This window comes from Protopterus annectens, chromosome 16.part0 (assembly GCF_019279795.1).
Source record: "Protopterus annectens isolate FY-2018-M chromosome 16.part0, PAN1.0, whole genome shotgun sequence".
In the NCBI taxonomy this organism is placed as follows: Eukaryota; Metazoa; Chordata; order Ceratodontiformes; family Protopteridae; genus Protopterus; species Protopterus annectens.
The window spans coordinates 740,026,629-740,039,476 of NC_056750.1; the positions used below are offsets into that span (position 1 = coordinate 740,026,629).

Here is a 12,848-nt window from a genome sequence, read left to right on the forward strand (position 1 = left end):
TTCTCAGCACTTCATGGACATAATCAGTGGAGAGACTGAAGCTGAAGAGCTAAGATTATTAACTTTCCCTGAACAGACTTGCGTGCATCACAGGTTAATGACGTTTACCCCTAGACAGGGAGAATTCTCGTGATATTCGACACTGTATCCATGTGAACTGTGGTGTGTTTCCAGTCTCACAAATATGCATTTACTACTTATGTAGAATTACGCCGAGTCATACCCAAATTTACATTTACCACATATGTAGAATTATGCTGAGTCATACACAAATTTACATTTACCACATATGCAAAATTATGCTTTGTCATAACAGAAAATTGAGGTGCTTTTTGAGCATCAGTTTTTAAGTTTGAGGGCTATTCTGCATACACTGATGAAGGTGCAAACCTGTATTTATAATCTTCTGCTTCATAAATTGTCACATATTCCACCTTCAGATTGCAGATTATGATACTGAACTGCTATATGTGATGGGAAATATGTCTACTAATACTATTATGGAGTATTTGCAAGCTCTATCCATGTGTTGTCTTGATATGTGCATACGTTGAGTTTTGTTTGTTATATACACATTGTCCTGAATTCATTAAAGTACTGCAAATTGTACACATCATGCTACCTTTTGCTATTCAGCAAGAACCCTTACATAGTGCTGCATTATCCTCCAACATGAAGATATGCAACACCACAAAGGGTGGCCCCGCCCCTTAGTCATACTGAATGCTAATGACGTACTCCTGGGGAGAGGCATATGCTAATTAGCCATGTGCTGCCTCACTGGAATGCCTCTGGGAAGGCATCATCATGGCCAAGCGATTCAAGAAAGTACTCAGCTGTAGATAAGTACAGCCATCCCCACCAAGTCATGGCAGAGAACACATCTAAGAGGCCATGCTCAGCTGTCAAACATGGACTTGATGATGTGGAACCACTGGACACCAGGGCTTACTTTAAAACTGCCGTAGTGATGTCTACAGCATAATAGGGATCATGTGCTAGGAGGATACACAAGACATCAGAGAATACATGTTAAAGTGCTATAACAGCACAAGCATTACTACAGGACAGGAGGATGGCTGGATATTCTAGATGCCAGGTATTCAAGTTTAAAGTGCCATAATGCCATTAATGTTACTACAGGGACTGAGTTGGAAGGATATACTAGACACCAGGGAATACTCTATGAAGTTCCCCAAGGCATAGAATAACATAATGGGGATGAAGGAAGGCACTGGATACAGTGGAAAACGGCACCACTGGTAGTACAGGTTTCAGGGATTCGGGGTGGGCGTCCCACTGGATACCAAGAATAAAATGAAGTAACTTAAGGGCACAGAGTTAATTAGGCTGATTGAGGGATGGGGGCACCACCAGACTACCACAGATGACTTTTTAAAGTGCTGTAATAGCACTGACAATGTAATGGGAATCAGTGGTTGGGCGATACACTTGACCAGCAGGGCCTAATGCTTACTTGACATAACAGTACAAAAGTATTATGTGGGTGGGGGACCCACAGGAGGATAAGATAGGGTAGGGACAGGTACAGGGACTGTGATGTGTGCCCGTATGTGTTTTTATGTTTCAGTACATGTACGTGTATGTGAGAGAGTCACTGGAGGATGAATGCTACTGCCTGCATGACCAGTAGATTACTATTGTCTTGTGCTGACTGAAGGATGGATGTTACTGCCTACATGAGTAATAGATTACTACTGTCTTGTGCAGATCAACCATATACAGTAATTTGGGAAGCATGCATATTAGATGATAATTTTCTTACCTTGTCATGGTTAGCATGTTTCTGAATCGCAAATGGGCATGTCACATTGCAATGGCCTTTCTAGCATGAGCAGTACATAATGAATCCTCAGGCTAGTTATGTCTGTTGCATTAAAGAACACCTGCTCTGTTTTTGATAAAAAGAGCTGAACATTTCCTCAATAATCATGTTACTTTGTTCAGTGTTTTGTGATGTGATGAACTGCCTTGAAATTTAAGGAAATTCAAGAAACACAGAGCATAGATAGATATATTATTTATATAGATAGATTTGTTTATTTATGTAAGAGATTATGAAAATGTAATTATTGAATTTACTGTAGCATCCACTTGATGGAATAGCTATGTGAATGATGAAAAGAGATATAGATGGAATATTACTTGCACTATATATTATGCAGTTAATTGTTTTTGGGAAACATGGCTATGCCATCACATTGTTAAATCTTCCTGAAGTGTTTAATTATAAAAAAGGAGTTCTGCAAGATTTTTTTTATATAAAGCATGACAGTGACAGAAACATCTATTTGTCAGATACAAGTCCATATATACAGCTGAACTATGAAAGAAAAAAAAAACATTCCCAAAAGGTATTTCACTATGTAACAAAAAATAGCTATTTTATACGAAACAATGGCTGCTGCAAACAATGTAAATTATTATGCATCCTTAATATAGACTGGGCTTACTTGGTGAGCAATTGAATTATAACATACCGAGGACTGAGAACAATCTAAGAAGTTGCTACAATCTCATATTTAACTGTTTTATTTTATTTTTGTTCAATATATGAAATCTTAAAATGTGAATAAATCAACATATGCCTCAGAGCTTCTAGTAATAAGCAGTATTCATCTTACTGCATTATTCTTTAAAAAAGGCTATTACAACATGGGTTCTAGCGTTGCTATGTACCGCCAGTGACTTTATTTCTAAAGTCACTTTTTAATAACGTTGATGACTTCTGCCACTTACGTATTTTATTAGTTGCCTTCAGCATGTGTTATTCTCTGCAGCTTTGGAATAAGTATAATATGCTGAGCCAGTCTGCCACGGCTCATAACTTTTAATTTCATATGTGATGCTCATCATATTCAGTCCCCATGGCTACTGACTATGTCCCCACACACAGGCACGTAATGATGTGAGACCAGGGAAAAGTGAGGGCATGACCCATTTAAATTAATGAGCATTGTGCTCAAAGTTATAATTAAGCTCAGTAATTGTAATTGAAAAATGACACTTCTTGACTTAAATGATACCATAAGTCATGCAGTGGACTTTAGCCATTTCTGAATAACCACTATTTATTTTAATTATAATTTTGCACTAAATCCCTATAGCATTTAGGGAATATATGATCTCACATTCAAGAGCAGTTATTTATCTATCTATCTTCAGTTGGGTGTAAGAAAATGGCCAACAGACATGACAGAAAAATAAATATGAACACCACAATTCAAAACAAAAAATGTATATTTTTCGAAGAACAGTGCAGCATAAATACATTTCAGACATATTCCAGAGCATCCTTTATGTGTGTGTGTGTGTGTGTGTGTGTGTGTGTGTGTGTGTGTGTGTGTGTGTGTGTGTGTGTGTGTGTGTGTGTGTGTGTGTGTGTGTGTGTGTGTGTGCATGTGTGTGTGTGTGTGTGTGTGTGTGTGTGTGTGTGTGTGTGTGTGTGTGTGTGTGTGTGTGTGTGTTTGTAGGCAAATCCTCTTAGAAAGTGTTCTTGGTGACATATTTAGCAAATAACACCATTCAATGCAGATCACTGTTAAATGGCATTAGACTTCAACAGGAAAACTTAAGATTGTATAATACTTCTCAGCAGCTTTCAACTGCTCAGTCATATTCCTCAAAATGAAATTTAGCAAATTATTATCTAAATAAAATAGTGCACAGATTCAGGTGTTCTTCTATTAGTACTTCATTATCATGCCAGCAAGAGTTTTTTAAATCCTGTTTTCTAAATCTCATATTGAAGAACTGTCCTTAAATGTCAGTTGTCATGGCATAGTGGTTAACTGCTGTGACTATAGTGTACAGGGTCCGGGGTTCAAGACCTGCAACGGGCTGTTTATTTTATGGCTTGTTGGTCTAGGGGTATGATTCTCGCTTTGGGTGCGAGAAGTCCCGGGTTCAAATCCCAGACAAGCCCTGGGTTTTTAGGGTAGTGAGGGTGGCTTAATGGCTAAGGTGTTTGCCTTAAAGCACAAGGTGCAGGGTTTGAGTCTCACAAGGGATAATTGGCTAGGCTTAAAATGACTCACAAGGGCAGTTAGATTAGTACTACACTATGAACTATGTATGTTAATTATAGATTTTCTATAAGTCTAGTTGTGCCTCATAGAAGGACAAATCCTTGAGTATGACCCTGATGAAATGATTTAATTTTGTCACTCACATGATTGAACAGATGTGCACTTAGGACAGGAGTGATTGGCTATCACATGGTCATCTAAGTCATTGAGGGGTTAGAGGTCCATTTGACTCCATTTACCACATGCCACTGGTGGCTTTCAAGAAACTAAGTTGCAGCCACTAACTGGGAGTATGGGCATAGCTTAACAAGCTAGTGATGGTGGATCTCACTGGCTTGTGGTTGAGAACACTTAAACACACTGATGCAGTCACCCACATCAGTCAAAAGGTTTAGGGTTTGGTCCTATCTACATATGTGTTCATTGCTTGCATTATTAAATATGACTGAAGGCATAAACACCTCCATTACTGGTTGTAAGATGTCCACCCATACTGCCTGTAAGATGGCCCCCACAAGTCTGCTCTTGCCTTGGTGCAAGTAAATTACTGGGCTTAAGACCCATATGAGACAAGCTAATAGTTGGTAGGCATAGAGGAAAAACAATTTAGAACAAATGATAGCTATGCTATAAATGAAAGACTATACTAAAATTACAGCATCAAAATGCAGAAATACAGAAAAACATCAGTTCTACAAGGGAGTGCTACTAATTTTGTTTTCTTAATGGTATGTCAGAAATATAAAACTCTCATCACAAGTGTATGCTTCCTAACAACTCTTTTCAAATGTGAAGTATAACTTCCAGTCTTTCCACTTCCACCCTGGGATTTAAAAAAACTTAGTAAGATGAGGAAGCCTTATTTTGGAAGGTTTCTATGTAATGGTAAGCCTTTCTGATTTATAAATGATTCGGTCACTGAGATATTCCCCTCACAGGGACCTCAACAAGGATAGTGGTCTTTAAGGCAAAATCACATGCTAATGCGGCAGTCTGGGATAGTGACTAGCTCTTATTAGATGTGTGCTCTCACTCAGAAATGCTTGCAGTTCCCAATTTCCTCAGCCAGGAGATTTGGGGAATCACTCTACTAAATAAAATTTTACTGTAGGAGGACAAAAGTGAATGGCAGTGGTTACTCGTTCACTCCTATCAGAGTACTCATAGATGGGTTCCTATGACATTATCGAAAAAGGTCGAACGGCCATAAAATCAAAAGTGCTGTTCATCGAAATGGTCCTTTTGGGATCGTGGTACAGTGAGGATCAGTAAATTTGCCCTTTCCTTACTGTAGTGCGACCTTGGAGTTGGTATATATAATCAGCGGGGAGTGTGGGGGGCACAGCCCCCCCACAAGAACCGTTTTGATGAACGGCACTTTCGATGTAATGGCCATTCAACATTATCAGTTTTTGATAATGTGATATAGACCCTCATAGATCAGGTAGGTCAAACCAAGTCTTGGAGGGCAATGCATATCAATGTGTGTATGTTTGTGAATGTATGCATGCATGCTTGTAGGGACATAAATTAGACTGCATGAATGTGTGTGTGTGTGTGTGTGTGTGTGTGTGTGTGTGTGTGTGTGTGTGTGTGTGGTGCAGTATAAATGCAGGTGTATGGGTGAGAGTGACAGAGTATGATAGGGGGCTTTTAATGAGTGTATATGTGTAAGTGTATGTGGGAATATCTGGCATTGTTTGTGTGTGTGCATGTGTGTATGTGTATATATGTATATACTGAAAATGGTTTTAATAATGCTGTGCACTGGAATTCTAGAGGTAACAACACTAGCAGAGTCAGGTCTGACAGTGCAATGTTCAGTTCAGAGACATGGTAATGAGCCATTAATAATGTATTTCTCATTGTGACTGTACCATATCTCTGAATCTGAATTTTCATCTTAATAAGTGACCAACACACACTAGGCAATTACTTTTGGCAGAAAGAAATTATAAGAAACTAAATGCCATTATGTAAATAAACATTTCTTATATTTGCATAGTTATGAAGATAAAGTTATAGATTGGAAAATAAATGTAGCATTGTTTTGAATGTGCACATTTATTTGTACAGTAAGGTGCATGATACCTTATTTTCACAAAGTCAGTAACATGAGTATGTTTTTATCTTACCTGTAATATGGATCATGTATTATGAAAAAAAAGACAAAACAGTCTTCATGCCTGGTGTACAGTCCTACCCAGGGTTTCTGTTCTAATCTATTAACAATTCATATATATTTCATAGAAATATCAGCTGCTTAATAGTTACAAACTGTTAATTTTTCTTCTTTCTTAAGCAGCACAACATAACCTCTAATATTTCTCCAGCGAATCACTAGAGAGTTTTGTATACATGCTAATACAGTTTGCTATGATTTATGCCCGTCTCCTCACAAAGTCCCCAGTTTCTTTCAAATAGTAACATTTAATATATTATGCTGAATGCTCTGTAAATAAATTAAATTAATAAAATGAACATGATCAAGAAGTCAACTGCTCAATTACATTAACAACTTACTACATAGCCTCGGGTGTCTGCAAGACTAGTAACATGCAAAAATATGATTTATGTCAGAAATAATGCAAATTTGCCACATAATTAGTATAGAAATTGAGCTGCAGCTGATTTTTGGTCTTGTGTACACAACCCATATTGCCCTCAGGGTTACTGCCCAGGAAACTGGTCTATATTACGTGATCGAATGATCACAATAGCGAATGCTCTAAAGAGTGAAAATGCACAGGATCGATGTGCTTTTTGTGGGATTGCCGTAGAGTGAAGAATGGAATATTTGCCCTTTCCTCACTGTAGTGCGATCTCTGAGTTGGTATATATATTTATCAGGGGGTGTGGGGTGTGCAGCCCCCCACAATAATGATTTCAATGTGGTACATTTTGACTATTTACAGCATTCGCTATTGTGATCATTCGATCACGTGACCATCCAGATTCAAACAGCTCTGCCCCCAAGTCCTTCACTCTGAGTGCTGATTGGCTAATCCCATAGAGGGAAATCAGCAGTCAGAGTGAAGCTTTTTTCAGGACTTTCTTCCCCTTAGTACCACAGAAGAGTTTAGCATCCTGAAATAACTAATCAATTTTACTAGCAGAACACAAACAGTAGAAACCAAATGCAACCCTACTTTATATCCCAACTGAAATTATATACAAAAGTGGGGGTGTGGAGGGTAAACATGGCTTCTGCAACAGTGAAGAATTTCAACAACTACTGTTATGGGTAACTGCAAATTGCACAACTGTACTAAGTTCACCATTCTCACAGCTGCAGTAGTTTTAGGCTATACGGGCTGAATACCAAAGTCTAACCATCCTGAGAGGAAAGTGACTGTGCATCCAGGAGTGCCTGGAGAATGGTTCTAGTAAAGTCTGACCTGGCTCTAGAAAATGAATTCAGTAAAATACTGCTTAGTAAAAGTATGTATAAAGGACCATGTTGCTGTCTCTGGAATGCTTCTAGAGTTGACCCCTTTTCAATATGCCATTGAAAAAGACAAGGCTTTTGAGGAATGTGTCTTGATTTTGCCAGGAATAGATTTGCTATGATGGGAATGACAAAAATCATTAGCAGAATACCAGTGCCTATAAATTGTCTGGGTGTCCTTTTTTGCCTCATTGGTAAGAAACAAAAGCTGTTCAGCTCTTCTAAAGAATTTGGTTCTGTGATGCTAGTACCTGAGCTGCCTATTCACATCCAGAGTATGTAGAATCTGTTCTCCTGTGTTATCAGTTCTGGGTGGAAAACTGGGAGACTGTTTGATTCAAAGTAATCTCTGAAATAACTATGGGCGTGAGTGAGGGGCTTGTTCTTAAAGATTCCCTATCCCTATGAAAATCCAATAGGATTCATCCACCATAAGAGCTTGGAATTCAGAGACTCTTCTCGCATATGTCAGACAGCAATGATGAGTATGGTTTTCTACATCACGAACCTTAAATATACTTGATGGACAGTTTCAAATGGTGCCATATTTCATTTCTCCAGCACATAGTTGAGATCCCAGAGAGAAGCAACCTGTTCATGAGGAGGTTTCAGTTATAAAACTCTTTTCAGAAACTGTTTCACAACAACAATAGGAGAAAGAGAAGGATGCATTTACAGACATGCTGAAATGGCTCCAAGATGAACCTTTATAAAGGAATAAGCAAGGACAGAGTCAGTTGATCACCAGTAGTACAAAATCCCAGATGGGGCACTGGTTATTGGTTAGGCACCAACAAGAAAATCACTTCCACTTACCAACAAAGGATTTTCTAGTAGATGGCTTTATGATTTCCTTTAGTACCTACTGTACATCCTCATGAAATAAGTACCTAAAAGGTAATCAAACTGAATCATCCAGGAAGGCAGTTGAAGTTTATTGAAAGTGTGGTGTATCAAACTTCCCCTGTCTTGTCAGAGTAGATCCAGTTTGTGAGGAAGCTTCTGGTAACTGCTATTGGCCAATTCCATAAAAAGGGAGAACCAATGTTGTCCGAGTCAAATTGGGGTCACCACAATTATTTGTTGCTATCATTTTGAATCTTCAGAATTATCCTGGATATCAGTGGAAAGGGTGAAAACACATAAATGAACATTCCTTTCAAAGGAAATGAGAAAGCATCAATCTTCATGGCTTGTTTCCAAGGAACCTTGGAACAATGCATGTTCAGTTGTCTGTTTTGAATGGAGGTGAACAGATCTATTTGATGTGTTCCCTACAAATGAAGAAATTCCTGGAAGTCCTCTTCATTCAATTTCAATTTGTAAGAGTCTGTCCTGGTCCTGTTCAGGTGGTCTACAACTATGTTTTGCCTTGATGGAATATAATAAACGTGGAGGTTTAAAAAATATGAAGAGTTGACTCCCATGCTGCCAGTGTTAGCCTGCATAGGAGGTAAAACCTTGTATCTCCATGCTTGTTGATATTCCAGATTACTGTGGTTTTGGATGTAATGACTTGAAGAAGTCCTGTGGACCAAGGGTGATGGAGAGATTTCAAGGCAAGTATCACAGCCAGCTTCACTTTTTAATTTATGTGGCCTGGTCTGTCTGAAAGATTCCCCACACCTCACACCTTTATCCCTCTGGAACCTACCCCCCAAGCAAAATCCAGTGCATTTATTGGGCCAGGTTGGTTTGGGTCCTGAGAAGAGAATGGAGAACATGAGTTTAGTTGAATACGTTATCGCCACCAATGCAGTTCCCTTTTTTACAAAGCCCAAAGTGGAATTTCATACTTCAGAGAATGCAAATAGTGGGTCTGTTTTTCTGTTTTTTTTTTCTGTAATCTAGCAACAGGTATCATGAGAAGCATAAACTAAATTAACCCTAGACTCCTGAGAAATTGCCTTTTAGAAGACTGAGACTGATTGGAAAAGTTGAAAGCACAGGTTCTAAAACTGATTTCAAAATTTACCTCATTAGCAAACTTTTGGTTACTTACCCAAGCATATCTTCTCAATACTGCAACAGTACCAATCTCCCTAGAATCAGTATCTGCACAGTCATACACCCTCTTCAAAGCATGCAATTCCTTCTTCATAAAGCCAAAAACTTGAATTTGATACCCTAGAAAACACAAATGCTAGGTCCCCCTGGCAAGAGCTATCATGAACATCATAGAAGCCATGGACCTTAGGATCATGTCAAATTCTCTTGCAGAAGTCTATCACTGATTGGAGAAGTTCTGGAAAAGTTCCAGTGAAATAATAACCTTGTTTTGTGTCCAATAGGTGTTTTGAAGAGAAGGATCCATAAGGCATTCCAAAAACACAATCCTATCAGACAGTGTCATGGAGGGCTTTCAATATTTAACAGGATGCCCAGATTGGAGAAAAGAAACATAACCCATGTTAATGAATCTTAGCATCTTGATGAGGCCTCTGCAAAGATAAGCAAGTTGTCTAAGTAAGGAAAGATGTGAATGCTATTTATTCTGCTATAAGTTATGACTGGGGATAGACATTTTATAAATAGCGTTGGAGGTGGATACAAACCAAAGTGTATTGCACAGAACTAAAATTGAAACCCAGCAAGAGAAAGATTCAAACATTTTCAGAAGTCTATGTATAAGGGAATATGATATCCTTTAGAGCAAGAGTTACCAAGTAGCTCATGTGATGAATGAGATGTAACAGTTTCTATAAAGTCAATCTTTTGAACTTTGGATCTTTCATGCACATATTTAGAATCAACTGTTCTAGGACTGGCCTAAAAAAAAAAAAAGTTGCTTTAGTACCAGAAACATTCATTAATAGAAGCCATTGCCCTTTGATGTAAAAGCACTGCTTTATAACTCCCTGGGTGTGTAAAGCCTGAAAAACCTAGCAAAAATTCTGTTTGGTTTTGAGGGTGGAGAAGTATTTCCCTGAATGGAGGTTTTTGTATCCATTGCAATCTCTAACCCTCCTGCACCACTTTTAACACCCAGGAGTCCAAAACAATCTTATGCCAAAGGGGAATGTTGACAATTTTTTTGTTACCCTTTTGCATTTTATTTGCCAGAAAAGTACCAGACAATATCTTCTCATCTAAAGCTTAATCCAAGATTTTCAACTTTTCCTCATCAGCAAACGTTTGGTTACATACAGAAGGATATCTTCTCAGAACTGCAAAGTAGCTATGTCCATAGTCACAGTATCTGCACAAGCATACATACCCCTGCAAGAATGTTTAGACATCTGTGAAAGGATAAAAAAGCATCTGGTTCTGAAAGGAGGTTTCTGTAGGAAGACTGGAAGCCAATTCCTTCATACTTTCCATAAGACAAGCATATATTTCCACATATTTGCCTACAGTACCGCATATACCTTATCTGTTTTTTCAGAGACTGATGGCTGAGTATCAGAATCAGTGCAGGCAACATTCACTATATCAGGATGGAAATATAGGAAGGATGGGAGAGAAATGATGTATACCCATTTGTAACATATCATTATATCTCTTCAGTTCAGGGAGATCATCTGTTTATTCACTACAAATATCTCATTTATCCTGGCAATGGTCTGATTAAAAGAAAATTCTTCCAGATGAGGATAAGAATTAAAGTCTTCCTCCTAGTTAGAGGGTTGAGCTTGAGAGTCTACAGGAGAAGAAGCCCTATCTATTTAAAAATCAGAATTATCAGACCCTGTTTCTTCGGAAATAATTTTACAAAGAATATCTGTGAACCAGGATTTACTGCCTGTAATGCTTGTCTATTCAACATAAGGATCTTCTATTTTTAACATTAATAACTTTATTAGAAGAACAGTGTTTAACTTATTTTTTTAAATAGGCGTTCCAGCATAAGAAGACCAATTCGAAGGAGAGATGCCTGCCTGGCCCAGTGGTATCATACCCCGGGTAGCTTGAGAAGAATCTCACAGAACATCTTCCAGACCTGGAAAAGATGGTTATCTCATTCCTGTATCAAGAACTGGAATGCCCAAAGAGGATGTGAGTGACCCTTGGGTCATGATATGGCCAAAAGGACTACAACACAGGAAAATGAAAAGGTGTTACTTTGGAAGACTGGAATGTGGTCAACAGCTCAGATGGACAGCCGAATGTATCTATTTACATCACTAAGTTGCATGAGTTTGAAACAAAAATGCAAGAGGTTAAGAGACTGCAATGGCAGCGGCTGTCACTTGATGTGTATACAAAATAGAAGTTAATTACTAGGAGCCTATGCATTCTGGAAATGCCCACCTACAGGGATAAATATCCCACATTGTTAAAATAATGGCAGGCCTTAAATTTTGATTGCTCAATTCAGTACATGAAACTTATGAACCATTTTTTTTTCAGCCTGTTGAAGCTCTATTAAAACCAGACCTTATACAAGAATATAAATGACCTTATAGCAAAGTCAGAAACAAGTTCTCATTCAGCTCTTTTAGCAGAAATTATGGAGCAAATTACTGCTTTTGAAAAACGTTTAATAAAAACAAAAAAATGTAAACTTAACAGATACATTTGTGATTTTAAATTTGGTCATGTTTTTCTTGCTCAAATCAATGCCCACATGCAGTCAGGAAGCAACAACAACGAATAGCAATTAAATGAAGATGTACAGGAAACACCATCCCGTATGCTTCCTGTTGAGAAAGCTGTTTTAGCGACCTCCATAGTAAATCCTGTAAATTCTGCAAGTAATCTCTGGAATTCTCTGAATGTGAACACTGATACATCAGTTTTGGTAGTTTCCAACATTGTTTCAGCATTAGACCCTTTAGAACAGTCTTTAACTCTAAGCGAACCACACCCTTTACTACAGGAATAATGGAATTTCAGGAACAACAGCGGAAGGAACTGCACGAGACAAGCAAGGCAAAGGATGCAAACCAGAAGCCAGCCCAGGAGACAAGTGACATAGTCTTTAACCTTTCTCAACATATATTAAAGGAACATGAACTAGCACTACTGCATAAGGCTATTGCCTTTATTTCTGCAAGTGTAACAGACATTTCTGATGTGTTAACTGATGTCAAACTGTTTATAAGGAATTTGAATCTTACACTATTATATGGTATAAGTAATTCAATTGAGTATAGCACAAATGTGTTATCTAGAATTAGTACTTTTGTGGCAGTGAGTAATCCTGTTATAGCAGCTTTTGAACAAGCAGTAAAAAAAATGATGTTTATCAAGTAATGAAAACCAACAGTCATTTTTACAACTTAACAGTTGAGCAGCAACAAGCTATTAAATCTTTAACCGCTAACCCCAACATAGTTATGAAAGCAGCAGATAAGGGTGGTGGCATTGTTATTTTAGATATTAATGATTACGATAGTAAAATGTATGAT

The 12,848-nt window shown here is 38.1% G+C and overlaps 1 non-coding gene across 1 annotated transcript; it reads left to right on the plus strand.

Moving 5' to 3' along the window:
* Positions 1-3,874: 3,874 nt before the first annotated feature.
* Positions 3,875-3,946, plus strand: TRNAP-UGG. The gene has a single exon. It is a non-coding gene; the product is annotated as a tRNA-Pro (tRNA).
* Positions 3,947-12,848: the final 8,902 nt, after the last annotated feature.